At 38.1% G+C, this 9,739-nt stretch overlaps 1 pseudogene; it reads left to right on the top strand.

Moving 5' to 3' along the window:
- The first annotated feature begins 200 nt into the window (after positions 1-200).
- On the top strand, positions 201-7,206 carry LOC145067473 (E3 ubiquitin-protein ligase UPL2-like; annotated as a pseudogene).
- The last annotated feature ends 2,533 nt before the right edge of the window (positions 7,207-9,739 follow it).

Below are 9,739 nucleotides of genomic sequence, written 5' to 3' on the forward strand. Positions count from 1 at the left end.
ATGCATTCATCCGCCAAAACCCTGGACTGCTTGAAAAATCCTTCTCCCTTATGCTGAAAGTCCCCCGTTTTATTGATTTTGACAACAAGCGGTCTCATTTTAGATCAAAAATCAAACATCAACATGATCACCATCACAGTCCTTTGAGAATCTCTGTAATACGCGCATACATACTTGAAGATTCATATAATCAGCTGCGGATGAGATCCACACAAGATCTAAAGAGTAGGCCCACTATTCACTTCCAAGGAGAATAAGGGATTGATGCAGGCGGACTTATAAGGGAATGGTATCAGCTTTTATAGAGGGTTATTTTCGACAAGGGAGCTCTTCTGTTTACCACTGTTGGCAACAACTCAACATTCCAGCCAAAACTTAATTCCGTTTATCAGACAGAACATCTCTCATACTTTAAGTTTAGTGGTAAGTTTTTTTGCTGCTGAATTACGTTTGATTTTGGTGGTTGTTCTTTCTGTATGTAGCTTATGGATTTTTGTTGTGTTGTAGGTTGGGAAAGCATTGTTTGATGGTCAGTTGCTTGATGTTCATTTCACAAGATCGTTCTACAAGCACATCCTTGGTGTGAAAGTGACATACCATGATATTGAAGCGATTGATCCAGGTTACTTCAAGAGCTTGAAGTGGATGCTTGAGGTATATACATATCTGACAATAACATTTGAGGATAAAGTAGATCTATATTATTGATTATTGAACAAGTTGTGATGGTTTTGTGCAGAATGATATCAGTGATATTCTGGATCTAACATTTAGTATCGATGCGGATGAAGAAAAGCTGATATTGTGCAAAAGAACAAATGTAAAAGAGAAGTTAATGTAAATGTTTTATTAGTGTGGTGTGGTGATTGATTGATTAATAATTATAATAGGTGACGGATTATGAGCTGATCCTGGGTGGAAGAAATATTCAAGTGATGGAGGAAAACAAACATAAATACGTGGATTTGATTATGGAGCATAGATTAACGACAACCATACGTCCTCAAATCAATGCTTTCTTGGAAGGCTTTACCGAGTTGATTCCTCGTGACTTGATTTCCATCTTTCATGATAAGGAGTTAGAACTCTTGATAAGTGGCCTTCCAGATATCGACTGTATGACTTTTAGTTTTTCTTCATTCTAACTAACAATATGCTTATGTATTCAAAAAAATGTTTTTCTTCAGGAGTCTACTTCAAGCTCACATGAGGAGAAACTGAAATCGCTAACTGATGATGTTAGTCGCTAGATGAAGGTAAATTCGACATTAACTAATAATTATACCCTACATTTTATTTCCAATATGTTACTATGAAGCAATATTGTCTAGTGAATCTTAAACTGTTGGGATATGTAACATCGAACATGATTGATATCTGAATACCAAAAAAAACATGATTGATAATAATCAAGTATATTATCAGGTTCTATATATTTCTTTGATGATTATAGTGTACATTCCAGAAAATTGTGCTGGAAGTCAACTTAGGCAGCCAAAGTCAAAAACAGAAGGTGGTAAATGCGTTATCTAGACTTCAGGTATTGAAACTGTCACACCCCGAAAACCGAAGGCGGAAACATTTCCGGGGTTGACTCCACGTTGAGTATCAAATCCAATGTACATAGTAAGTAAAGTAAACAACCATTACATTACATATATGAAAGTTTTACATTTGTTTCAAAAGCAAAAGCTATACATGTGATACATAGTATATATGAAAATCATGAAACGAGTCTTCTAAGAACTCCGTCTTCGCACAAAAGATCTTCGGGTACCTGTCTAACACGGACCTGAGAATACAAGCGGTTTGAAAATCAGCATAAAGTTGGTGAGTTCATAAGCGGTTAGTTTTTCTGAAAAATGCACGAGTTCCTTTGTTTTCCTGAAAAAGTGGTTATCCAAGAAAATCCCATATTTTCTTATGTAAAGTTAGTTTCCAAATCCGAAAGTAAAGTAAACGATGTACAATGAAAACATGATTGTTCTTGTGAATTGTAGTTCAGTTGTTTAACTTATTACACTCTTCTAGTTACATAACACTGTTACTCAGGAAGAACCCCATGTTCTCCTAACTCTGTGTGTGTGTGAACTATTACCAATTCTGATTATGTTCGGTGTCCTTCCTAGGAAAACCCCATGTTTTCCTGACTGTGTGTATGTGTGCCTAACATCCTTGAACGTACATTAGCTTTACTACGAACATAAAGCTAGTAAATGAGACTAAAGCGTTAATAATCTAGATTGCGAGTCCTTAACCATACTTAGACTGGATGTGACTCGAGTCGTGGTCAATATCCTTTCTATGACTTTCGTCACCCTTGAACCTTTCGGTTCGGCTGTAGCTAGCAGCCAGGTGTGGGATTGTCAGTCCCGTATAGATCTATACACTCAAGCCACGCTCTCCTACGAACAGAGATTCTGGTTACAGGGTTAGTCCTCCACTATCTCGTGCCCTGGAAGTGTTACAAGGACGTGTCTCCAATCTTTAAGATTACTCCTTACTTTTCGACTAGGAAAGTAGTATCTATGACTAGCTGAATTCTAACGTACCTGTCCGTTACACTCGAGCCTAGGTGTTTTATTAAGGACATTACACTCGAGCCTAGGTGTTATTTAATGATTACTGTCCTTTACACTCGATCCTAGGTGTATTATTAAGGACATTACACTCGAGCCTAGGTGTATTGTTAAGGACGTACAGATGTTTTATGTTTTCTAATGGTATCTGTCTTTTACACTCGAACCTTAGTGTTTTATTACAGATATTACAATGGTTTATGTATTCTATCAGTTTAAGTTTGAACAATCAAATGCAAAGTACACAATATAACAGTGTATAATAAGAATTGAAAATCGGGTTAAAACAAACAACTCTGCAAACTAAAACAGTTTGTTAAAAGGTTTTCAATTCTTAAAATGTATAATTATGAAACCATTTAACTGAAATCATGTGATTGAGTACAAGATATTCTTGTACTTTTGCTTGTATTCCCCCCTGAAAACATTGAAAAACCATTGAAAAAGGGTAGGGGTATGAACTCACCGGACGCGGATATGTGTCGATTTCGGATGCTAAACGTCGAATCGAGGCCTGATAACATGCGAGGTTCCTATGTAATATGAAATGGCATACAAATATATCTAATTAATTTCATAAACTCTAATTAGATATGAAGTTACACTCCAACGGACGAAAACACCTCAAAATGGGTGTTTGGAGTGACCCGGGATTAGGTCGATGCGAGACTGGACTACGCGTTCGGAAAGAATTCTCAAGAATTCTTTGAAAACAGTATCGAGGAAAGAATCGTAGACTTCTTGTTTCTTGGTGATCACTCGGACGAGAGATACAGGGGAAAACTTTTTAAGCTTCGATGCACGAAGATCATGAGAGTCGAGTCGGAGGAAGGTTAGAACAAATGGCTTTCTCGAAACTAGGAAAGACAACATGAATGAGACCCGATCATTACATGCTAAGGGTGGCATCAAAGCATTTCATAAAAAGTTTGCCAATAGGTCGAATGGAAAGAATAATCCCTCGGATTGAAAATACAATTTATGGATACGACACAAGCGTTCTCGTTCTCACGTGGTAACCATCTTGAAGATATACATTTTCGGTTACTCGCAGACGACGGGGTTAGAAAATGTTCAAATGGATGGTTAACGAATTTCTTTCGGTGCTAGAATCGAAAAGAATTCACAGACATATAAATTTAACGAGGGGAAATATACCTGTGGCAACAGTGGGATCGGTGGTTGTCTCCTCTTGTCCTATCGCTAGAACTCTTCCGGTGTTGCCAGGTGTTACAGCCTTGGGACAGTTTCGCTTGAGATGCCCCACTTCTCCACAACCATAGCAGGCCCGACCAATGCCCGCTCCGGAGGTTTGACTCGTTGATTGAGTTGGTGTCTTACAGTTTTTCTCCATGTGACCTTTTATGCCACATTTGTTGCAAATTACTTCGATACATGGACCGGAAGGAAGATGATGATAGTTGCACTTGTCACAACTAGGAAGGGTTCCAGCATACTTACTGGCAGGTTTTCGAGTTGAGGATCTATCAACAGACACAGTTGCAGGGGAAGTGGCAGCGTGAACTGCCACTGTTTGCTGTCTCTTCGAAGACTCGTGCGATGCCTGACTTTTCTCTTTCTTCCCAAGTTTTCTTTTCTCCCCACTCCTCACTGTCGGCTCAGGAGTGGTAGTTGTCTCCTCAAAGTCTTCACTATGATCGATTAGGATTTGAGCTAGGCATTTGGCGCTGTCGTATGTATCCGGCCTCGCAGCTATGACGTTTCCTTTAGTTGGCTGGTTCAGCCCCCAGATGAATCTCTCTATCTTCTTACTCTCTGGGGTAACCATTCCCGGGCAGAGTAATGCCAAATCGTCGAACCTGGAAGTATAAGCAGTGATGTCGGAACCTTTCATCTTCAAGTTCCAAAGTTCGTGTTCTAACTTCTGCATTTCGCCCCGATGGCAGTACTCAGCCAGCAGAAGTTCCTTCATGGCTTCCCAACCCATGGCGTTGGCTACAGGTAAGGTTAGGGATTTGACTCGGCCGTTCCACCAAGTCAAGGCTTTGTCGATAAAGGTGCAGGCGGCAAACTTCACCTTGTCTGAATCTGAACAGACGCAGATTTCAAAGATGGATTCGATCTTCTCGAACCATCGGATGAGGGAAATGACACCTCCAGTGCCATCAAAGGACGGGGGTTTTGCGTTCATGAAATCTTTATAGGAACCCTCTTTCCGGCGTCCCTGACTACTTTCATGGTTTTGGGTTTGGGTGCCACCTCCCGAACCACCGGAACCGCCAGAGTTCCGTTGAGACATGGCAGCTGTCACTGCGGCTGTACCAGCTGCCTGGAATACTACAGGATCAATTTGAGGAGGAGGTGGTGGCGGAGGGTTGTTGGTCTTGGAGCTGGGTCTCTTTCTTGGAGGCATCTTGATCTAATAAGATCAAGAAAGAGAGGATGATAAGTCCTTTGAATTGAATCAAGAGATATGACAGATTGGTATCAGAGACCTTGTTTATAGTGAATGAAGTATACCAAACCTTACATGGTATAAAACTATAAACATTAAGGGGCCTAAGTGCTCTGAACTAAAAGTATCCTTCAAAATATAAGTATTTTCAAAAGTAAATAAGTATATCGACCCGTCGAGATCCGTAACTACTAGTAGAACAAAACATAAGTAAATGGGTGTTGTACACTGCGGTTAAACCTGGGCAGTTATGTAGTTGTGTCTAGGATCAATATAGCCTGGCCAACTATATTCATTCGAGACACGGCCAACATGTGCTTGGGAGTGACTGTGGTATGCGGCATGCCTAAAACTTACCCTAATACCACAAACATCGAGCCAGCGTCGTAACGAATCATGAAATACTATGGGAGTATTTCTCGAGCCAATCCTTGGTAGAAATCCTCGTTCATGCATTGTTCTTTGATACCATTTGTAACATCCCTCTCTGGCACGTATCACAATATTGTCCGCTTTGGGCCACTCGGCACGAGGACTTCCCAGGGGGTCACCCATCCTGGTACTACTCCCGCCCAAGCACGCTTAACTGCAGAGTTCTTATGGGATCTGCTGCCCTCACGACTTTAAAACGCGTTGTGATAGGGAAGGTATCCACACCCCTTATAAGGAATGCTTAGTTCTCCTTTCCAGTCGATGTGGGATCAGATCTAACCCACTTTGTGACGGGGACACATCGACTGGAAAGGATAACTAAGCATTCCTTATAAGGGGTGTGGATACCTTCCCTATCACAACGCGTTTTAAAGTCGTGAGGGCAGCAGATCCCATAAGAACTCTGCAGTTAAGCGTGCTCGGGCGGGAGTAGTACCAGGATGGGTGACCCACTTGGAAGTCCTCGTGCCGAGTGGCCCAAAGCGGACAATATTGTGATACGTGCCAGAGAGGGATGTTACAGAAACCATCCATGTGGATACAGAAGATGGGAGATTAACTATTACTGAGGATGTTGATCTTGAGGTTGTTCTTATATGTGTGAGGAAGATTGAGATGGCAGATCTCATAAGTGTTGCACGTACAACATAATATATAAACTGAGAGATTCCATGCTGTCATTCTGATCGATTATATCCTACTGCTGCTCTTTTCAACAATTGTTATACATACATATATAAAGTTCCTCTACAATTTTCATTGTATCTGGTTTCCATCAGAAGAGATACTTGTTCATGACTGTGAGTCAAGTTCCTGTATATTCGTACAAGTCCATTACCGTTTATTCATTAAATTTCTTTTTTGGACTAACGAATGTTAACTTTAGGGACCAAAACCATTTCAAATGGCTTTCTTTGGATGGGCTGGGACATAGGGGTGAGCCTAAGCGGGTATCCGCCCTATTTTTCTGGAACCGGAGATTCTTGGAATGTAGGAAAGGGAACCAAAACGGTTTATAATGGTGTTGTATACGCATGTGAACCTATTCTTAAATTGCCATATAAAAGATCAGGTACTTTTTTTTATTTCCTATGCTTGTTTTTTTATTCTTTTGACTTTATTTCCTATGGTTATAACTTATATATTGTGTATTATCTCATTTTCAACCGGTGGTTATGTGCCAGGGCAGCGTTCCAGGTCTGGTCGTATGTTTTGTGCTGATTTGTATAATATGTGAATTCAATGTATAGTTTTAACTCTACTTCTAATTAGTATTTTTGTATAATTTTAGAAAGCGGAAGTAGCCCTATCAAGGGCGACATTCTAGTGGTTGCAGGAGCTACCCTTTATGTTGTCAACATTGTTAATTACTGATATAATCTTCTTGTCTTTTAACATTTTTGGTCAAAGGGAAATTTTCTCATTTTGCTTAATGGATGAATAAGGTATGATGCAAAAAGATGACTAAAAAATAATTGATCAAAAGGCCAATAGAGTTTCTGGTTCACTCTGCTTAGCCACTAGAGTTGGTGAGGATATGATTGTTAATAGGTTAGTCAAGTAATAATAATGATTAATGAGTTTTGTTTTGACTACTTTTTTAAACCTCAAGGGATGGAAGTGAAATATTCTGATTTAACTTTTTTTTTTTGGAAATTATGAAGTATGAAAGATTATAAAGAGAGGGCAATGTATCTTGCTTTAAACCGGTTGAAACTTGAAGAGTTGAAGGAACTCAATTCCATTCATTTTTTCTTTTTTATTATTAAAAGACCATAATACACTCATAGATTATGAAAATTAAAAACAATTTAATTAAATGGATGGAATTCTTCAAATCTGATGTTTGAAGGATTTTACCATATTTCTAGTGAAGGGTGGAAGTAATTGAATTCCATTCATTTTTTTATCAAATACCAAAATACCCTTATTTCTATATAATAAAAGACAAACAACCCTTCATCATATATGATAAAAAAACCAAAATACTTTAGTGAATATATATACTCTGATATAGAAATTTTAAATTACTTAATTTTTATTTTTGAATTTCATTTCATTATGATTAGATTCCTTAGAATAATAACAACCAAACTGTGAACCCTAGAATAATAACAACCAAACTGTACATTACAAGGAAGAAATGTTGGGGGATCAGGCAAGACAACACTTGCTTTGAATGTAATCAAGGAAGCTCAAAATCTTGGAGGTGCGTTCCAATGTTCTTTACTTCCACATATAAACAATGTTGGAGTTTCACATTTTATGATGATTAGAAGTTATTTTTGTAGGTTTTAGGTCGTCTTTGTTGATTTTTAACTAAAATATATTGCAAATAATTTCGAGTAGTTCAGGTGGTAATCTAGAGTGACTGCTCATTATCTTTCATATGCTCTCACACCTTCTCATCCTTCAGGTGGGTTTTTTTTTCAGCTGTGTATTTTGATTTAAGGGTTTATGTCACCTTTGATATTTCACCAATTAAGTTTTTATGTAGGGAGTAGAAAAAGGGGAACTTTTCTCCTTCAAAAATACCCATGGTAAGTTTTAAAGTAATTTTAATCAATATTTTATGTCCATAAAGTCAACATATTAACAACACTTGTTGTATCTGAATCAGGTTCTAGTTGAAGAAGCATCTTAAAGACTTTCTATTTTTGATAAACTGAATTAGCTCATTACTAAATAATCTTCAGTTTCCTCTTATTTAATCAGTGCATCTTATAACTTTATAAGTTGCTTGTGTATGAGGATCTCATCTTTTGGTAATATTTACAACTGTGTATTGTTAATTAGTTGATATTGATATTATACAACTGACATGATTATTGTGTAGGATTTATGTATTGTTCTTGATCAAGAGTTGGGATTGATATTGAAGCTAAGAGACATGATGATTGGTTGGATACATGAAGCGTTTTAGAGCTTCTTCAGACAATTTAATGACGAGTTATTGAAACAAGAAGGTTCCCCTTTATAGCAATGTAGTATCACGTTATATAGTTAGGGAAAACCTCTTAATAACAATGTACAATCATATCCCTTTAATATTAATGTATTACATTTTTTTGACATGATGTTATTGGATGAAATTGACTGTTTTGGTATATATTTGTTTACATATTTTTGTATTATGCGTAAATGAGTATCGTAAAGACGCGTCGTAAATGCATATCGAAAATGGTTACTGAAGTTTATGACACGCAAATGCGTGTGTAACGCCCGTAGATCTAGGATAGTCAATTTAGAGATAATACAAAAGATTATTTAGAATAAATAATCTTAACCAAGTTGTAGAATATGTCTCAAGGGTTGCGTACATATAAAGAATGCCGAAATCCGAGTTATAACGAAGAAGTTATGGCCCGTCGAAGTTTTACGGCAAAACCAACACGACACCGGGAGACATAAATAGTGAACTTTTGATAAAGGACTTTTTAGCCTTAGTGATCTAAATAAAAGTTGTAGTATACATTAAACCGAGAACATACAAAAAAAAAAAAGAACGCCCAAATCTGACTTCGTATGAGGAAGTTATGAATTTTCTAAGATTTGACATACTATTGCACGACCCGAAACTTGAATTTTAGTTCGAGCGGTTTTTGGCCTACGCGACCTAAATGAGAATTGAAAATCTCATTAATAGGAACTCAACGGTAAAAAGACAGACGAAAACAGAGTCCGTATGTAGAAGTTATAAATTTTACGCAGACATTTAACAGTATAATCTCCTTGTACTGTTAAATTTAAGATTGGTCGAGAATTAGCCAACGGAGTCAAAATGAAAGTTGTAGAGCTTATTTTTACCTACGCGTGGATTTAAAGAACGTCAAAAACGGAGGTTTTATGTGAAAGCTACGGATTTTAGAAGTCGGAAGTGTGTTGTGCGAAAATGGGTGATGTGACACAATCTTGGCCATTGCTTTCTCCCCAAGTCTTGCCACTAGATGGTGACACGTGGCACCAAGTTCAGCCATTTTCACCCTATAAATAGAACCTCTCCCACCCTCATTTTCTTCACACCTTTCCCATTCTTTCTTCTCTTTACTCTCTCTATCTAGAACCTCTCTCTAGAACCTCTCTCTAGCCCCAAAACCCCCCGAAAAGCCTAGGGAACCTCCCTAGCATGAGGCGGAAGCCCTGGAGTGCTCGACGGCTCCGAGAAGAAGAGCTTTTCGGCTCGGGGACGCTGCTCCAAGCAAAGCCCGATTTTCTATAAAACCCTCTGTAAGTGAGCTACGCTTACACTATTTTTAATATTTCGTTTATTTAATTATAGTAACGTTATTAGGAACTTATAATAAGTACCCGA

The sequence above is a fragment of the Lactuca serriola genome, chromosome 8, assembly GCF_051521515.1.
Source record: "Lactuca serriola cultivar US96UC23 chromosome 8, Lser_US96UC23_V15, whole genome shotgun sequence".
NCBI lineage: Eukaryota > Viridiplantae > Streptophyta > Magnoliopsida > Asterales > Asteraceae > Lactuca > Lactuca serriola.